General features: G+C 38.7%; 1 protein-coding gene across 3 annotated transcripts in view; it reads right to left on the bottom strand.

Annotated features, from left to right (window-relative positions):
• Positions 1–21318, bottom strand: part of CDH12 (cadherin 12) — a 963430-nt gene that overhangs the window by 364365 nt on the left and 577747 nt on the right. The window contains exon 1 of one of the 3 annotated variants that reach the window (XM_025436285.3): positions 10824–11066. The exons of the other annotated variants lie outside the window; for them this stretch is intronic. The gene's annotated coding sequence lies outside the window, so the exon portion shown is untranslated. Of the gene's footprint in view, positions 1–10823; positions 11067–21318 lie in introns of those variants that run through there. 3 annotated transcript variants of the gene reach the window in all.

The following is a 21318-nucleotide window of genomic DNA, read 5'->3' as shown; positions in this document are numbered from 1 at the left end:
GTCTGGGTTTTTTTTTTTTTTTTTTGGTTGTTTTTTGGGGATTTTTCCCTAAAATGTCTTAAAAATAAATTGGCTTAGCATCTGGTAAGGGAAAAAAATCCCAATGTCTAATTATACTTCTGAGTAAATTATAGAATTGTGGGATATTAAACCTGTTTACTCTTCTTTTTTTTTCCTGACAAGAGATATTTCTCTAATATCTGAATATTATGTTCCTCTTTAGACAGTATTCACAACATTTATCTTGGTATTATGTTTTTCTCTGCCTTTCAGATGTTTGCCTTTGGGAGCACTGATAAAAAACATTATATTTGGTGGATCTGCATTAAAAATCACTTTCTTTCCTGACAAGCTATTTAAAATGTCATTTGTGCCTTGTTGAAATCTTTAAGAAAAATCCAGAGACCTAGACCCAGATGACCTAAACTGTTTCTGCAAGGATTGTGATTTCTTTTTTGAGGATTATGGTTCCAAGGAAGATTGCCTCTGAGTATCTACGAAAGAAATATTTTCCAGAATTAATATTGTTGTTTACTCCGTATTGATTTTTAGAGCGTTTCACCTCGCCTCATCTAAAAGACAAGTAATAAAGTACAGTTTAATTACAGTAATATTAAATATACCAGTGTAATTATTCCTTAAACGTAAGTCACCAAAGAATATTCTGGGTGTGCTTTTTGACTACTGATTCTCCAGTATAGGCCATTTCTATTGTTTGTCCTACCAATTATTGTCCTCTAAAGATCACAAGCCCTGAGAATAAGAGTTAGTATAATTTCCCTGCACTAAATACCATCTCGTTATGAAATAAGAAGATACATGAGGGGTACTTTTAAAGAGAACAGACTTCTGAGTTAGAATATGCATGTTCATTGATCACACACAAATGGATGAGAAATGTCACCCAGTTATTACACAGAAAGGTGCTGATTGAAAATAGGTGACCTTTACCAAACGTGTGTGAACAATTTTTGCTGTTCATTATAGGATAAGATATCTACATAGTCCACAAGGTGGATAAAATGTATGAAATGCATTAAACAAATTTCAGGGTTTCCAGGCATGGCAAGTTTTTGAATTAGCCTAGTTGTTACCATATTTTTGTGGGTTTTTTGTTGTTGTTGTTGTTGTTGTTGTTGTTGTTATTGACATTTTGCAGAGGTGACATAGAGGAGCACAATTCTATTCAGAATGGCAGGAATTTAAGTGCCCAAGTGGAAGGGACAAGGTTAGGAATAAATGATTGTTTTTGAATTCAGCATTTCCCAAATGCTTTGTGTACGTTCAAGTCTGTCCCCAGGAATACAGGGGTGACCGGGACAGGCAGAGAGCCTGCCATCAGAGTTTGGAATTCAGTCTTATTAAATGATGTAATGAGTTTCCGTGATTGGAGAGAAAGGGGCATAGAGTGTGTGATGGAAATTGATAGGAGGGACATTTTAACCAGACTGCTAGCGGCCAAAAAGTATTTGGAGGAAGTGCCATCTTCTGTTCTGAGGGTCAAGACATTAAGCCAGGCAAAAAGTCAAATTAATATGTCAGGCGGAAACCATGAAACCTCAAGGTTGAGGGAACAAAAGATGGTTGCAGAAGAGACTAGTGGACGTTGGGCAAGACTAGAGAGGATGCAGCCTCCAGACCCTGCATATAAACGGATGCCTCATGAAGGCTTGAATTACATCCTAAAAGAGATGGGACATCACAAAGGAAGCTTTTACCACAGGGATAATAAGATCAAGTTTGTATTTAGAGAGGTCACCATTCTGGCGGGAAGGGGCATTACTTTATGAAAGGAAAGTGTAACATAGAGGCCACAAGCAAGTCACAGATGAAGGTGGCTGAACCGTGGAGAGGCAAAGGTCAAAATCCATGTGAGAGAGATTTAGATGGCAGACCTGAAAGAACTAGACTGCATACGGAGGGTGGGAGACGCGGAAAGGCAAAGATGAGAGCTGGGGTTTTAACGTGGCCCACTGGAGAGGTTACAGGGTCACTTACTGAGACTGTGCAGAGAGAATAAGAAGGTTTTGGGGGTCAAGATGGGAAGATGTTTTGATCCCCCTCTCCCTTTCCTCCTTTCCTTCCTTCTTTATTTCCTTCCTATAATGTATAGGTACGAACTATAGCATAGTCCATAATCTAGGTCCTGGGGCTTCCACAATGAACAAAATAATGTTTCTATCTTCAAGGAGCTGATAGTCCCACTGAAGAACCCATCATCAGGCAATACGGGCTAAATGTCAGGTGAGCAGTAAAGAAAAAGAAAGGGAGGGGGTGCTCTTTTGGTGGTAAGAGGGTGGTAAGAGAAAACATCTGCAATTAAAGATAGCGTCTATTTAATTTCAGCCACCGTTAACGACATCAAGTACGGTAGGAAAGAGGCAGTTTATGCCAGAGCAACACCTCGCATTCTACTTCTGAAACGGAAGGGCCAAAATGTTATCCTCCTGAGAATATGAGTGACATAAGGTTTGAATAGTTCATCTTGAGTTTGATTACCCACGGGTAGAGGTGAGAAGGTGGCCTTTGCTGTCAGATTAGAGTCTGGAGGAAAGACAAGGTGAACATTTTTCCATGTCAGTACTAGCAGAGATGGCCATCCGTGGGCTGCCATTTTCCCCAAACTCTGAAACTGAAATAAATGGGTTCACCGAATCATGTAATAGAGTCCCAACAAGTCACACAGGGATACAGAGTTGGCCGAATCTCCCCTCCTTCAACCCCTTCTTTGGTTCCAACCTCTGAACTTTCATAATCCTTGGCACAGCATTTTAAGAGTGTCTTACTCTTTCTCCCTGAGTCCCACCAAAAAGGAATTTTCTCCTCTGGTGTATTTTTGTTTTGTTTTTCATTTTCATGTTTCTTTTAATTTGCATATATATATATATATACACAAATATATATATACAAATTTGTATATATGTACATATTATATATAAATACAAATATATATAAATATATAAATATTTAAACTATATAGAACATGCATACATATTATATACATACACACACACATATATATAATGCAACCTGAAGTAGTAAAAAATAAAATGCAAGATTCAGAATAGAGCACCCATATATCTGCCTCTCCTTTTCTCAAATGCTTTAATGGGATCCCACTGTTTCTGGGTTGAGGTTTAAACTCCTTACATAAGGCAGATGTGAAGTTGCCTCTTCTCACACATACAGCATTACTCTGTCATGTTATATGGAACTAATGTGGTCCTGGAGGGTGGTAGGGATTCTCTTATCACATCTCTGCACTTTTGCACATAGTATAACTGCTATGATTATAGGAGCTTACATCCCCGCCTCTTTGTCTGTCTAAATGCCGGGTGTCCTTCAATATACAGCTCAGATAACTTCTCAGAAGTATCCTATGGTCCCTCAGAGTTAAGTCAGTAGCTAATCCATGATTGATAACACCCTGTCTGTATTTTCCATGATTGAACACCAGAGAATATTGTAACTGCCCTTTCTCTCATCTGACTCCCCATCTCCCCAACAAGAACAACAAAATATGAACAGGAACTGGGGCTTATCAACATATGTCCCTAGCACCTGGCCGAGCATCTGACACTTAAGAGGTACACAATAGTGATGGAGTAAATTAAATGCATGAAGGTAAGCTTTTTGAGAAATGAGAAATGTGCTTGAATCTTACAGTTCTAAGCAAAAGGACAACCATGGCTATTTAGGTACTTGACTCAATCCTGACACATGGGACACGTAATTCATTGATTCATTTAGAATGCCCATACATTCTTTGTTCAATAGATATTTTCTGAGAATCTATTCCACACCGGGCATTCTTCTAGGCACTGGGTTGCAGCTATGAACAAAAGAAACAAAAACCTTGCCTTTGTGGACATTACATTCTCATGTTTAATGTGAGAGGGGAGATAAATGAACAGGTGTATGGTTAATGCAATGTCAAACATTCTGGAAGGAAAAAATAAAGAGGATTAATAGGGAATTCAATGGGCAGGTTTGGAATTTTAAAATGATAATATCAATTAGCTAAAATGTGTGTCTAAACTAATGAAATATGATATTTCCCTTAATGTTTTATAGATTTGAGCAACACAAAGAAAATGTTGCAGGTGGAAATAGAAAAAAAAAAAGGTTAAATAGAAGAGAGAGCTGAAATCAATATCCTTTCCATCTTAGTTTGGGGAGAGAAGAAAGTGGAACTGATAAATAATGAAGCCTCAGGACCGTGTTCCTAGGATGAAGAGAACTGAAATGTAGTCCAAGAAGTCAGAATTTTCCAATAACTTTGGAACTCTGGTATGGAGTTATCCTAGGTAGTGCTAAAGCCAAAAATTTCTACGCACTGGTAAGTGGAAATGGAAAGCAACAATTACCCCCCAACAATTACCTTAACTGAAAATAATTAAGTATTTGCAATGCTTACCTAGATATGTTGCTTTCTAAAACACACAATCATTCTATTTCCAGAGTAGGTAAGTGGGAATCGATGACAAATACCCACCATTTGCTTCAATGTGGATGGAACTGGAGGGTATTATGTTGAGTGAAGTAAGTCAGTCGGAGAAGGACAAACATTATATGTTCTCATTCATTTGGGGAATATAAATAATAGTGAAAGGGAATATAAGGGAAGGGAGAAGAAATGTGTGGGAAATATCAGAAAGGGAGACAGAACGTAAAGACTGCTAACTCTGGGAAACGAACTAGGGGTGGTAGAAGGGGAGAAGGGCGGGGGGTGGGAGTGAATGGGTGACGGGCACTGGGGGTTATTCTGTATGTTAGTAAATTGAACACCAATAAAAAATAAATTAAAAAAAAAAAGTCTAAATTTTGATCCTTCATCACCCTTCTGCAATGGAAAGTTTCTTTTTTTTTTTTTTAATTTTTATTTATTTATGATAGTCACAGAGAGAGAGAGAGAGAGAGGCAGAGACACAGGCAGAGGGAGAAGCAGGCTCCATGCACCGGGAGCCCGACGTGGGATTCGATCCCGGGTCTCCAGGATCGCGCCCTGGGCCAAAGGCAGGCGCCAAACCGCTGCGCCACCCAGGGATCCCTGCAATGGAAAGTTTCTTGAGAAGTTTCATCAACCTGTGACCCAGGTAAACGAGCTGTAAGTCATGTCTTATGTTAGGGCCTAGAAAATGTACCCCGTAGGGAACCATAGGGCAGAGTGCGGCCAGAATGAGAACAGCACTTCTCACCAGTCAGCAGCACTGGTATCTCTGGAAGGTTGTTAGAAATGCATAGTCTAAGGTAATGCTCCAAAACCACTTGACCAAGAGCCCCAGATAATCTTCATGCCCATTCAAGTTTGGAGTTGCTGATCTATAGCAGTAATCCTCAACTTTGTCTGAATATTAGGATTACCTGGAAAATTGTTTAAAACCCAGTAATTAGGCCACATTCCTATATACTCTGATTTTATCACAATAACCTTCATATGTCAAAACTGTGTTTATTGGATTCTCTCTCAGACCTATTAAATCAATACTTTAGATATGAGACCAGGAAGCTGCTGTTGTAAGACACATAGACATTGATTCCTATATATGCCAAAAATACAAGAATGTGTGGCTTTGGAGGATGGAAAACAATGAATTCCTTTGCAAAAACTATAGTTTCACTACACTTCTTACTTGAATCAATCGAAATCAATATGTAAAATTTGGAATATTTTTGCATATATACGCAATTTTAACATTTATAACTAGAAGATTAAAATCCCATAGTAAAATATGGATGAGTTCATGGAGAAGAGAAAATAAATTTGAGTCTCTCTGGAAATAAACATTTAGATAATCATCTTCAAAACATTTAAAAAATATTCCACCAAATATTTATTATGCTCATAATAAAAAAAATGCAACATGAATTAGGTTTCTCATTTAAGCAAGGAGTCAATAAGCTTCTGCAAAAGATGAAACAGGAAAAATTTCCAGTTTTGCACCCCAACAATATCTTTATGCTCTACTATTCAGCTCTGGTTTTGTGCATGCAAACAACCATTGACAAAAGGTTTTCTATAAACTGTCTACTGAATTATTTTCTTTCAAGAAACATCCACTCATCTGTCTAAATCCAATAGAAAAAAATTACATGTTCCTAAAATCCAAATACTGATATAAATGCAGTGTCAAGAAGTGGCTCCAGGAGCTTCTGGTCAGGTCCAAGTGTGCATTGTTGCTAAGGAGAGATAATATCCCTAATTTTCCCCACTTGACAGATAAAGTGAGGGACTCATAACAAGGTTTCTTGTTTATAATAACTATAATTTCCTGATCACCTGAGTCATTACATGATACGAATTATCTCCTTTATTTCACACAACAGTGCTACAGGATTACAATACTATCATTAGATCCATTTTAAAAACCACCAAAAAACAAAGTGTAAACACCTTTACTGATTTGTCCAAGGTCACAGAGCCAGGAAGTACCTTCAAGTGGTCATTTGAACCTATGTTGGTGGTTGAATCCAGAACCTGTACTTACAGCCACTACAGATTTTTGCCCTTATGCATTTCCTAATGAGACCATGAATACCTAGGATGTGGGGCCAGTTACAATCTTTTAGTTTGTAAGAAATAAAGATTTACTCAGCTTACATTAGTAAATGAGACCACAACCACAGAGAAAAGTGTGGAAAACAGGAAAATGCCTCACCACTGCCTGGTGTGTCTGAATGATCATGTAGGATGACACAGACGCGTTGCCCTTCCACAAGGGAGAGGCTTTCTTTCCTGTGCTTAGCCATTATGGTGACTCAGCACATGCATCTCTTCTAACTGACCTAAGGGAATTAAGCTCTTCTTTCCTTCCTACCCACCTCATGACGTCAGCTTATTCATGGTTTCTGCAGGCTACCATCTCTGTGTTTTTCAATGTCTGCTCTTGCCCGTCCGTCAACTGCTGTTATACATATTAATTTCATATTAAAGGTCACCAAGTCAGGTATTTATTATCTAGTAAAGAGTATCCCGTACTGGCATGGTTCTTTTGTAATCCACACGGTAACCATTGGTCATCCTAGAGAAGATTCTCTTAACATCTCCAAGTCAAATCTACTGTGCCTACGTGGGGGCCTAGACACAGGCACATTTTCTGGATGGAGAGACCTATGTATGTATCATGAACATAACAGACTCCTCTGCAATACTGCTTTTTAATACGATCATGTTTATTTTGGGGGAATAGTAATAAAGGAGATTAACTATATATACTTAGTTTTCCTGTTATTCTTATACACAACTAGGATAAGCCAATCACTTGCCAAAAATAACCCCTAGAGAATGGAAAGTAAGTAGGCTGGGAGTTGGATATTATACACATATATATTTATTGATCGTGTTTCTAATCATTATTGCATCCATTATTCACAATATCTGCTACACCGTTAACTTTTTAAAAGTTTGAGAACATGTTGGAGCATAATACATGGTATTTTATAACTATGCTGCCTAACTAACTTCCAGTTACCATCTCAGTACACCCTTGGATACGACAGCCAATCATGATAGATTTTCCAGGTTTTGTAAGACCTCTTCCTTTTTGACATAGACTGGAAGAAAAATTTGGTTTGGATAATATTGTCACAAATCAGCAACATTAGCTATAGCAAACCTCTGTGTACACCCAGGAAGATTTATATGAAGTCGGTAGAGCAAACACACTTCTGTACCTTTAAGTATTAATCTTTTTAGTCCACTTTCCAACATTCAATTCCAACTGTTAGTTCTTTTATCTTTTCTAATATTGTGAATGTCTTTTGCCATGAACATGAATTCTCCTTAACTTCCTTTTAATCTCATTTCGAGTAAGTGGCATTGAATTCATATCTCTACTTTATAATTTGATTTTATTGTGAGAGTATATCTCCTCCTCTTGATACTACATTTCAGTGCTGATTATCCATATAGTAGAGAGCTTTATCTGTTCACAGTAATCAGAGTCAGCTTGATGCAAACGCTTGTGCACTGACCTCTTTTAGAACCAAAGAGAACAAAACATGCTCGTTTCAAACAGTGGCAGTTGCAGAATTTATGAAGTCACTTATTTTGAGTAAATCAAGAGTTAAACTATTTTGTAGGTAATATAATTAAGCTGTACTATCTTATCAATCGTCTTAAAATATTCACGAGTGTCATGTCAAACATCGGAAAGGGTCACCACATACTAGGTGATAACAAGGTAGAGCATAAATATTAGGATCTTTCAACACAGCGCGATCTAAGCATGAATCAGGGGTCCACTAACTTCGGCCTGCCCTCGCTTCAGTTACCTATCCTCTCCTTGCCCACATCTCCCCTTTGGAGAATTGGGGTAAACAACCTCGATGTTATCATTTTGACCTAATGATTATAAAACCATATACTCAAAGTTTGTATCCCAGCTGTTCGGTATCTAGAAAACCTGTAAGACACTGCCTCTCCCAGTCGTCTTTTATTGAAACTACCACATACTGAAAAGCAGGTTATAAATCATAAGGAAAGTTTTAACAGACTTTTTGGTTTGAATTTTGAAACTGTCTACTCTAAGTGAGTTTATCCTATAAGATGCTTTCTGATCTCACAGAGGGAATAAATTACTGTCAAATAAATGAAAAATGGGATTCAATATAGAATCTAGAGGTAAGGTGGCACTTGGGGATAATATAATAAGCGAAGGAAGAAAAACAAAAAGGGAAATCTGATTGAGGATTCAGGTGCTATTGCTCCTAATTCTCAATTGTACCCAAGATTTTCTCCCTTTCCTTTTTCTTTTCAGCCTGTATAATGCAAATGAAGACAACATCTACAATGATAAAACCCCTTTAAAAACTTTAGGTATAACTTTTTGAATAAGAGCCACAGTTGCCTTCATTTTTTAGGCGTAAATGTTTTATTCTACTATACCACATCTTTCAATGGCCATATACATCAAGAAAGTGCTTCCAATAAAAGATTATTGGGTAGGATAATAAGTTCGCCACCATCAGTTGTGAACTTGGCCCAAGGATAGTCTATACTACGGAGATAGTTTAAGCAATGTACAAGTGTGGGGATTGCAAATGTGGCCTTATTTGGTTAATGCTGCCTCTTTCTGTTTATCAGTGTCACAAAAACAAAAAAAAAAAAGAAAAGAAAGAAGAAGAAGAAGAAGAAGAAGAAGAAGAAGAAGAAGAAGAAGAAGAAGAAGAAGAAGAAGAAGAAGAAGGAGAGAAGCTCCAAACCCAGTAGCAATGAGCTGTAGTCAACACATTTGTCTCAGGTTCTTCAAATCAGCTGAGAAACCAACTCCCTGGAGAAAACAGAAGTCTCAATGCAACAGAGGTAGATAAATGTCTTCAGGCTTTGGCTAAAAACATACAGACAACCAGCAGGTACATGTCAATGCCTATGGGTATCCTGAAAATATTATATTCCTGTGAGAGAAGTAGTAACCTCGACATCAGCCTGAAAAGCTCTCTAGAGAATTTCAGAAGGATAGCCAATTAAGATAAAGAGTGTTTTGACATCTTTGTGAAATGTTACATCTCAGGATACCCATAGGAGGAAGGTGGAATCACCATTTCATGAAATATGAGTGCTCATTCTACAAAGCACATTCAAGATACCACTATACGTCTTTACAGGAAAGCAGCTAGATACTTATTAGATATTTCGATTATGTCTTAGCATAAGAGATTAGTTATTGAAATTCAGTTGTGTATTATAATGACATGTGCCTATATTTTAAATAATGTTTCATCATTTGAAAATCATGTTGAAGTACTACATTATAACAGGCTAAGTGATTGCTATCATTCTCTCACAGGCTTAGGGGGCAAAATCAACCCATCGTATATAATTATAGTGATAGAATTACTTTATTATTCTTGATTACATAGAAATTTACCATAATATGGGCTAAAACCGTTAGATTATAGGTGCAAAGTAAAGTAGAAAAGAAAAAGTCCAGATAATTAAACCTAACTTTGAAAAGCGAAAACAATTCCTCCATTCTCTCCGGATATTCTTAACGAACTCATGGGAAAGACAGGTGGAGAGGAAATAATGTGGACTGGCTCATCCTAATTACCTAGATAATTGCCCTAAACTGTGCACAATCAAGCTTCGCCTCCATTCACTTTAGTTTGGTAACAAAGAGCAACCTCAAACATAAAAGCCAACGTTTCAGCAAACACCTAATCCCTTATTGGAGAAGTGTCCTTTCAAAAAAAAAAAATAAATAATAAGCATTTTAGAAAGAAGCCAATTTCTCTTTCCTTTTTTTGTTCATCTATTTCATGAAAGAACTCGGTCCCTTGTGCAAGAACTATAAATCAGCACACTAATAATGCCTTTTCGGCGTGTGTGTGTGTGTGTGTGTGTGTGTGAACAGCTACATCAGAAACTTTACCATTGAGATTTTAATTCCTAAATGGACACTATTCCAACAGTCAGGGATCAGCCCTAAAGCCTTTCACCCACCCGGAGGGAGCCCGGGGTCACCGGGAAAGCAGAAAGCTGCACAAAACCCTTGCTCTCTCGTTTGCAAACCCTCTCTTCCCATCTCATTTAACTTGGAAGCTTTTCCTGTGCAGCCCCCCACCCCCTGCAACCCGGACGCAGCCGCCTTAGCCCCGCACACTTCTTGAGGTCCCTAACCAGCTTGGGGGAGGGAGCAGGGGGGCCTGCTCCCGTGTGCCCCTGTGTCCTGCGCGGGTGCGAGGCGGGGGGACCCTGCTCCCCCCACCCCCGGCCTCGCCCGCAGCCAGGTGCCTGCTGCAGTGCAGACCGGCCCCGGGGTCCCTAACTTTCCCTGCGGACGACTCGGGGCGACGCAGCCCGGCCCGCGCAGCCCCCTTACCTTGGCGGAGCTCTTCCCTGCGACCCCGGCGAGGAACGCGTCTCATCAGCCGGGAACCGGGAGGACGGGCCCAAGTTGGCCATGGACACCTGCCCGCGGCCGCCTGCGCTGCGTCCCTAACCCCCGCGCGCTCCCCGCGGTCAGGTTAGGGCCCCTCTCCCCGCCCCACCGCGGGCTGCGGGGACGCCCAGGGCAGCCTGCGATGCTCCGGGGCTCCTGCGGGCAGCGAGCAGCAGGCGAGGACCCCTGGGGGAGCTGTGGGGGGCCGACGGGGTGCACCGGCTCCCTGAGCGCCGCGTCAGGCTCCCGCCGGGTCCCCGCGGCCACGCACCTGCTGGGGCGGGGGGCGCTCCCGGGGGCTCGCTGGGCACCCCTCTTCCCCTCCCCCGGGGAATCGCGAAGGGGCTCCCCGGGCCTCCCCTGGGAATCTGGCCTCTCCCAGCCCGGGGGGTCAGCCCAGGGCGCGCGGGGGGGGGGGGCGCAAGCCTGGCTGCGAGGAGCGCGGGGATGCGCGCCGGCGCGCAGTGCAGTCCGCGGGACTTCAGGTGCCGGGCACCCTGCGAGGGGGCAGGTCCGCGGAGGCAGTTAGGCTGCTAGGGCTGATTTGCAAAAAATAAAAAAATAAATAAAATAAATAAAATAAAAGGCTCAAGCTGAAAAATGGTTAAAGCAATGGGATGTATACAAAGAGAGAGAGGAGAGCGAGAGAGCGAGAGAGCGAGAGAGAGAGCGCACGAGCTGCATTTGCCTCCGCTCCAAGCCTGGCACACTCTTCAACCCAGCTCTACGTCACATGGATTTTGGAGCTTGATCCCAGCCCTCCGGAGTGCGCGACTCTCTGATGTATTGAAAGTATTGGCACTCAGTAGGCTGGCTTGCAGGACGGGGATGCTCAAAACCAAGGCGCCGAGAATACGGCCCTGCCCCGGTACGTGTGGTCTTGCAAATTAGCATTTTAAGTGAGCAGCGGGCTTTGCAGAAACATTTGCAGGATACCATGAGGCTGAGTGACCGCGGGACACCTAACGGAATCCTCTCTCCCGTTATCAGGGCAAACAGTGATTCCTAAAACAAGAACAAGCCAGAAGATGAGGGCATCCAAAGTGCCAAACGTTTTATTTTATTTATTTATTTTTCCCCCCAAAAAATGTCAAACGTTTTTATACAGTCACATGCCGGGAACAACCTGCTGGTACCTGCCCACTGGCCACCTGGGCAGCTCTGCCCTAAAAGTTACCACTCCCCTGAAGAGATCTGGTTTCTCAAAAAGGTCACGTAGCTAAAGACTGACGCCCCAAGTGGTTAATTTTTGACAGCCCTCACTTCCATAGGGGATGATTATCCAAATGACATAAAAAGAACAGATGAAAAAAAAAAAAAGTCATTTGCATGTCTTGAGGGTGAGAAAAATCTCATTGCCAGGGAGAAAACTGACAAATGTCCCCTCACAATGGTACTGTGTGATATGTTCAGCATTTCTGCTTTTCCAAGTTGGTTTCACTAGGGACATATGGCATTCCCTTGACGTGTGCCTGTAAGACAGACAGAAGGGGGGGCGCTTTTGCATCATAATATTTCAATATTAACATCTATCTTAGAAAAATGTCACATTTCAATAAAGGGATGCGCAACGCATTATAGAGCATTCGTTTCCCAAATACATTTCCAAAAAAAAAAAAAAAAAAAAGAAAGATAAAGGGATTTCATTAAAATGCAAGCTCTTTGTTGTAACTTATTGGACAAAATAAAACTTGAGCATCACCGAGTTTCTATAATAGGACAGATCCTAGAATAAAGCAGAGGCGCAGGTGAGAAGCCCCAGGACCAGGCTGAGCCTGTGTGCCTTGCAGAGGAGGACTCTTGCTCCCTCCTCTGGTGGAGGGGGAGAGGTGAAGGCGAAGAAACCCAGTCCATATGCTCCAGGAGAGGGAGAGTAGCTTCTGGGGCTGCTAAACAGGAAATCCATTATCCAATTATAGACTGGCCTTAGAGTGTTCCAGTAGAAAAGAGGCTGCTTAAATCAAAATTGATGCACATAAATTGTAAATAAATAGTCGACAGGAAACACAACGGCAAATTCTTCCGTGAGGAGCCTGACGAGTTGTTAACACAGCACTTGTAACTGAAAATCTGATGGATTCCAAGGTTCTCATGTTTGGGTGGCCGTGCAATGAAAGCACTCTGTTCTTGTGTTGGTTTAAGCCCCGTTCTGAAGATCTTAAAAAAGCAACCTCTTTTTTAGAACTTTTTAATTAAGACAGTGCTGATTTTCTTGAACCCTAGTAATTAGCATCACTGCTCACTTAAAATGCTGTTTGAAAAACTGCACAAGCTGGGCCCTAACAAGTGTCTGCTAAGGTCAGCTGACACTGTGCTGTTGTAGGTCGTTTCTACCCAGAAAGCCCCGACTGCATAGGATTTGCACCGATCTTACTTCTAAATGATGGGTCTTCTTGTTCTCATAGGCTCCAAGTGTCTTTTACCTTATATATTTCCTGCAGAGACTATCAGTGGTTCTGTGGTAGTCTTTTTAACCCAAGTTGAACAAATAATTGATTTTACAAAGAAGTAAAAAAAATGAGTAACAAAGAATAAGTATGGGGGGGGGTAAGTATGGTGAAGATGGAGCAGTGATAACTCTAGATATTAGGCATTCAATTGTCACCACATGTCAGGTGTCTTGCACGCACTTTAACTGTAACAGTTGTCATGAAATGCTTAGAACAGTCCTATCAAGCAGGTATTATTATTATTTTTTTAAGATTTTTATGAGTGAAGCTAAGATTCTGAGGAGCAAACTAAATTTATCAGTGCCTCCCAGCCAGTACAGAGCTAATCCGACATTAAAGCTCAGGTCACTTGAACAGTAAAATCGTCGTGCTTGGAAATTTCCAAACATTAAAACCAACAGCAACAAAAGAATACCTGCTTCTAAAAGAATAGGAAACTTTTCTTATTTTTTTAATGTGAAAAATACACATTTGTATCTTTAAAAAATGAAGTCTTGTAACTAACAAAATATTATCCTATAAAAGTTTAGCCACAATAGTTACCTATATTTTAGCAGCAAAAGAAACCAACAACAGAAATTTCTTTAGCCTAAAAAATAAATGATCTAGAACTTCCAAACAATGTAATTTCATCAGCACACACAAAAATTCCTTTTGCAATCTCTTCTCCTTCTTCAAAAATGGTAATTATTGTTTTGTAAACAGAAAAATGACCTTACCCTAACACCTGTCCATGTCAAGAACACTTAATTATATAATAAGCCAAGATTTTGATGTCCTGTGATATTTCATTTCTTAGGCAGAAGAAAGTAACAGCTCATAGGAATGATGGACCTGAAGAATTCATTTCCACCATGTTTATGCATTATCTAGAAGTTTCTTAAACCTCACTTGATTCCATCATTTCCTATGGTCTGCTGAAATTATCAGACACATTCATAATCTTACAGAGAAATGTAACCACACTTTTTCAAGGCTTCTAATAATAAAAATCCTGTCTAAAAGAAAAGAATAATGATAACTCAAATTAATTCAGTCCTTAAACTTTGCCAAGAAATTTCCCACCTATTATCTCATTTGATTTTTACGGGAATCTTATGATATAAGTTACGATAAGTATTTTATTCATATTTTAATGATGGGGAATTAGGAATAAAAAGAGCCAAGTAATTGTCCTTTGGTCTTTGATACTTAGTGGAAAATCTGATGTCTTCCTTTCCAGACAAAGGTTATTGTTCTTCACCAAATCTAAAAAAATGTTTGTCTGAGTCATTTTGCCATCAATAAAGACTCTAATAGAAAACCACTCTTCCTTTCATTTACTTGGGCTTGTGCTAAAGAGTGAGAATTGAGATTATCATGTAATAAATACGAAAAATACTCTGAGCTAGTAGGAAGGTTGTGATTGGTATGTCCCGAAATTTCTCCACTTAGATTTCTCATATTTTTCTCATGTAATAATAGTCAAGATCAAGAAGGCTTTCTATTCTATTCCATTCTATTCCATTCTATTCTATTCTGATAATTGTGTAAATATCAGTCTTATGATTCTTACATCAATCTCATCTTCTTCTGTCCAGACTTCAGATTCAAATATTACCTCCCTCCATCTTTTTGGGGTGATTTAATTATCAGGAGACAGGCAATCCCAAAACATTAGTGTTAATGGTTTTAAATTTAAGAAATAAATAAGTAAAACAAGCAAGCAGCCTAACAATATAATAACAGATTGACCTTTCAGCAGCAGCACTGAGCTAATACTAACACAGGAATGTTTGCTGAATACTACCATTCTCATATAGTGTACATAACATTCTCATATATTATACCTGTTTCTGCTTATGTGTAAGGAGAGAAGTGGAATGGCTGAATTTAACAGCCTTTAAGGTAAATTGTCCCCATTTTGAAGCCAGCTCACATGAATGAGGACAATTTCATTCATATGAACTTGTGAATTTTCGGGAAGCCTGGGTAGCCCAGCCTTGAATGGAGCCTGCTTCTCCCTCTGCCTGTGTCTCTGCCTCTCTCTTTCTCTCTCTTTCTCTCTCTCTGTGCCTCTCATGAATAAATAAAATCTTAAAAAAAAAAAACTCATGAATTTGAAGATTTACTTATTTATTTTTGTGTGAGAGAGAGAGAGAATGAACACGAGCTGGGGTGGGGGCAGAGGGAAAGGGAGACTCCGCTATGGCAGGGAGTGTGACTCTGGGCTCGATCCCAGGACCCTAAGATCATGACCTGAGCCAAAGGCAGACACTTAACTGACTGAGCCACCCAGGCACCCAATACTCATGAGTTTGAAATACTGCGAACTTCTGGGAATAAAGAAAGCTCAACTGGGTATTAGAAAGCTTGGACTACACTCAAAATTCTGTCACCACTAGCTTTATAACCTGGAACCACTTAAAAAAGCTTCCCGTTAATGGAGCACCTGGGTGGTTCAGTAAGTGTCTGACTCTTGATTTCAGCTCTGGTCCTGATCCAGTGTCATAAGCTCAAGCCCCCCATTGGGCTCCATGCTCAGTGAGGAGTCCTTTTGAGACTCTCTCCCTATGCCCCTTCTCCTCTCTCTCTCTCTCTCTCTCTCTCTCAATCTCTTTCTAAAATAGGTAAATAAATCATTTGGGGCACCTGGGTGGCCCAGTGGGTTAAGCATCTGCCTTCAGCTCATGATTCATGAGTCTAAGGACAGAGCCCTGCATCAGGCTCCCTGCTCAGCAGGAAGTCTGCTTTGCCCTCTGCCCCTCACTCCATTCATACTCTCTCTCTCTCTCTCTCTCTCTCTCTCTCTCTCTCTCTATATATATATATATATATATATATATATCAGTTTCTTGCCCTCTCTCAAATAAGTAAATACAGTTTTAAGTAAATAAATCTTTAAAAAAATTAAAACTAATAATGATAAAAAGCTTCCATTTAAAAATGTCATTGGAAAATGTGAGGAAATTAGAATATATTATCTCTAAGATTTCAGTCAGCTCTTAAATTATGCTACCTATTTGGGTAACAATTTGGGATATCCTTTCTACTTAATTCAGAAATAATCAGGCAGTCAAGAAAAAAAGGCTGTGAGCAAACCATTTTTTCTCCCCTCTCCCACTCTGTCATGCAAGTTTTATTTTATTCTGTAAATGACATTATGGGAAAATAATTTTGTCTTCATAGCTCAAGCAACTTAAGAATCAGCCACGAGTCATTGATTTGGAATTGCACATGGAGTACATGAAAAAAAGTTGCTATTTTTTTTAAGTAACTACAATACATCCCTTTTATTTATTTTATTTTTTAATACATCTCTTTTAAGGGACATTATTGTTACATTACAACTAGAATGGATTCTTAGCCTATTTCTTCATTGTCCTGGTCATTTAAAATGAAAAGTGGTTTAATTAAAATGATTGAGAATTAAATTAGGAAACATAATTGAAAAATGAACATATAACATTAATATATTTTGTATTTTTATTTTTTTATTTTTATATATTTTGTATTTTTAAAACCACATTTACACTTTATTTTTTTTATTTTTTTTTATTTATTTTTTATTGGTGTTCAATTTACTAACATACAGAATAACACCCAGTGCCCGTCACCCATTCACTCCCACCCCCCGCCCTTCTCCCCTTCCACCACCCCTAGTTCGTTTCCCAGAGTTAGCAGTCTTTACGTTCTGTCTCCCTTTCTGATATTTCCCACACATTTCTTCTCCCTTCTCTTATATTCCCTTTCACTATTATTTATATTCCCCAAAAGAATGAGAACATATAATGTTTGTCTTTCTACATTTACACTTTAGTATAAAGTTAAAGTGAAACAGGCAAGCACAGGACATAATTAAAAGAAAACAAATGGCTTTCAGTAGACACAATTGCTTGGCATTTCACCCCTTTCCTGTTAGCTCAGATTTATTTTATTTTGCATCTTGTAGATATGATTAAGTGCAAACAAAATGAAGTAAATAATATATTCAACCTTAAGATCATTAAATTCAATTCATATCAAATTTACTTAAAACCACCGAAAACGAATGCTGTCTGGAATTATGGATATAAATTCCAAGCCGCACACATTTTTAGCAGTGATTAAAACACAAGTCAGCAAAGAAATACACGTAAAATACTATGTAATGAACAGTTTACTTAGTAGAAAAAAGAAAGATGTGTTTATTTCTTTATGAAGCAGATATTCTGCCCCTCTGTGGGTAGTCAGAAAGCAGGGAAGGTCCAGAGTATAAAGTTATGGACGTTAGAAAGACCTGGGAGCAGCAAAGTGAAAAACAGTAGCTGATTAATTTGCTGTTCACTAAAAACTAGAACTAGCGAATCCTAATTTACACGGAGCCTCTAATTCAGAATGAAATGTTTAATTGTTTAAAGTCATTCCTACTACCATGCATCTATCAACATAGTTAAAATTAAAAAGAAAAAGAAAAAAAAAACACAATACTCAGTACAGACAATGATGCAGACCATGGATTATACCCTCACACACTACTCGTGGGAATACAAAATGGTAGAATCCCTTTGGAGAACATTTTGGCAGTTTATTAAAGAGTTAAATAGATGCCCATTGTGTGATGCATATATTTCATTCCAAAGTATTTACTCTGAAGAAGAGAAAGCAAATCTCCATTCAAAGACTGATATACAAATGACTGACTTTGCTCACAATAGTAACAAAAAAAAAAAAAAAAAACAAAACAAAACAAAAAAAACAGAGACCATCCAAATGCACCAACAGGTACACTCACAGAGCGAACTACTATGAGGTACTACTCATCAATTAAAAGGAACACATCACCTATGTACTCAACAACCGGGCCACAAGGTCTTTGTGCTGACTCCAAAGAGTGAGACGCAGACAGCACACAACCAACGAGTATATAATTCCATTTAGGAGAAATTTAAAAATATGGAAATTCAACCAAGAAGGCAGGAAAGGGATTGATGGAGGATGGGGGTAGCCAAGGCATGATGAAAGGGGATGGCAAAAGGATGGCAAAGCAATGATGAAAATGTGCCCTATCTTGATGATGGTGGTGGTTTGGCCGTTGTACACATCCACCAAAACTCATCTAACATGCACTTTAAATATGTGCAGCTTATTTTATATGTTAAAGTTCCATAAAGTCGCAAAACTATGTATCTCCCTCAATTTTTCTTTAATAGAACATGAATGCAATTACACGGCTAATGCTATCTCATATCCATACTAAGATAACCATGTGCACACCTTGAACTCTGTGTCCTATTTTCTAAAGAAGCCATACTGAGGACGGCACAAAATCACCCACTTTGTATTTCTAACGGTTTCTTACATTGTACACAGCATCCCTCATTCAATCACAGTTTAAGACAACTTTAAACTTAATGTCCTAGTACCTATCCAGATAATAGTTCAGTAAAATTTTATATAGGGAAATAAAGTGCCATTCCATTTCAAACAATGGCTGCTGTGAAATGCTTAATTACTTCTTGATACACATCTATCATTGTCCATTTATTTCTAACTTCTCTTTAATGTGTATTGAAGTCTTACCATAGCGTATCTTCAGCATCGATGCCACAGCAGGTGACTCTATATTACAGAAAAATAATTGAGCCTTCTCAGGCTCTAACTGCATTTGACAGGCCTGAAGCTGAAAATACTTTATATAGCATCATAAACCTGATATTGGTACACAGTGGCTCTAAAAGGATCTCCCCCTTACTCTTACTTACTCTTATTACTAAATTGAACGTTTTCTTTGGGTTTTATGGTGATTTCATTAACTTCTGAATGCTGCATTTCCTTCCACCCTCGGTTACGCTGACTCTAATACCCAGTTTCCTCTCGTGCCCACTTGTTCTTTCTCAGTCTCTGCAAAAGTCAATAATTTGCTGCCACAACGTAAAGAATAGGTCACTTTTATCTGTCTTGCTGACTCTGTTTTCCTTATTAAAATAATTTAAACTATCCACAGAATACAGGGCTTTACTCACCAGACTACTGGTGAGTAGTCTAAGATAACACTTTTACTACCTTATGCGCATCGAATATATGGATTGAAGTTTTTGTAATAATGGTGCAGTGGTAAAAACTGTGATAAGAATAGCAAGGAAAAAAATAGCAAGGAAGATGGGTGGCTCACTCCCTGGGGTTAAAACAACACAGCAGCACCACAGGAGCACACAGTGCTTGTGAACCTTTGGGCTGGTTGCTTAAACCACATTTGCCTTCGTTTCCTCAGATAAGAAAGGAAAGTAAGATAGTATGAAAAGAATTCATGGATATGAGGGCAGAGGATTATGAGTTAATAGACATCAAATACCAAAAAGGTAATTGTTAGAAAATAAAGGCTGAACAAATGCTAATGGCTGTTTTTCATTAATTGGCAATATACACACTATGGAAACACTAACGAAAATTTTGTTTTTAATTATAATGATCATGTCCAATTGGACGTAGTCTAAACATGTCACAGTGTTGTTTTATATTGGGAATCCTGAGGCTATTTTTCCCATTAAAGATGTAAAATAAGATTATACCATTTCATTCTTTTTTGGCAATTATGTTATAATTATAGCATTATAACTAATTGCCATTGGACATATAAACTGCTACGAATCTCAAGGGAACAATTTTGACATTTGTAACAAAAATGTCACTTTGTGTATACATAAAGTGGATGACTCTGGAGATGTTTATTGAGAACATTTTGCACAGTATCTCATTGTTTTTAATAGTGAAAAACTGTAGATACTGAAGTACTGATTAAATATAAATAAGAAAATTTGATAAATGAATGCATCATCAACATATTGTATCTATCTATTTTGAACATGGGTACGTTTTCATAGTCTTTTTATAGAAAAAAGCAGGCGGTAATATACAACAGCCTACTTGCACATTTTTGAAGGAAGGTTATGCATCATGAGAAACTAAAGACTTTTTCTTGATTGACTTTGGAGCTTTGGTAGGCTAACTCACCGGCCCCTGTATGTAAGAAGTGTAAGCTAGAGGGAAATGAAGAAAAAGGATAATCTTTCATTTGTTTTACTTATCTCTTCCTCTTCCAATTCTTTGTTTTTTTTTTTGTTTTTTTTTTTTTTTGTATATATCTGTAATAAGTAAAGGTGAAGGGGCCAGCTATAATTTACATAATCTCATAAAGTTCAGTTTAAATACTTTAAGTTAGAGATATATGACTTCTTTCAGAGCGGATGTTGATTTTCTCCTAGGTCAGTTTTAGGTGATACTGGAATTTGCACCAACTGAAAACCATCAGTACCAACTCCTTAGGGGTGAGAAGTGATATCGACTGTATTCTCATTTTCACTCTGTCTTATTTCATCAAGGATGGGTAAAATCAATAAAACTGATTCTAATCCCATAGAAAAACAGAGCAGCTACCATGTCAGAGTATGGCTTGTAGGAAGAAGCCTTAACCACACACACACACACACACACACACACAAAATATATATATTTATAAATATTCTAGTATTGAGCAAAGTCCCTTTCATGCTTTTGTGTAATCTGCTCTTAAATGTTGAATGAGCTCTGGAAGGGTCACTGTATTCAAGGGGTGAAACCTGAGATTTGTGGTGAGTACTGGAGTAGAAATAGAGAAAGAGCCCATTTCCTTTCATTTAGTTTCTATTATTTTCCAATTTTCCATTACACAATTTCAGACAAATATAAAAAGTAAAAGACACTGTATTCATAGACATCTATGTCCACATCATCTAGCCTCATCCTTTGGCTATTTGTGGCCAATCTCATTTCCTCTATATTCTCTCATTCTGTTCTTGGATACATTTGAAGCAAATCCTAGACCTGTTATTATTCCATCTGTAAATATTTCAGTATGCTGTGTAAAAGATAAGGGCTCCTTCTCCTCCACCCCGGCATATCCATAATATCATTAACGCAGTGTGTTTTCTTTGGCTTTGGCTCTAAGTGACTAATGCTAATAGGGCCTACCATGACAATTTAGTCGA

This window comes from Canis lupus, chromosome 4, assembly GCF_003254725.2.
Source record: "Canis lupus dingo isolate Sandy chromosome 4, ASM325472v2, whole genome shotgun sequence".
Classification (NCBI taxonomy): domain Eukaryota; kingdom Metazoa; phylum Chordata; class Mammalia; order Carnivora; family Canidae; genus Canis; species Canis lupus.
The sequence above is the reverse complement of the archived record's forward strand: the minus strand, read 5'-3'. Positions and strand labels throughout refer to the sequence as shown.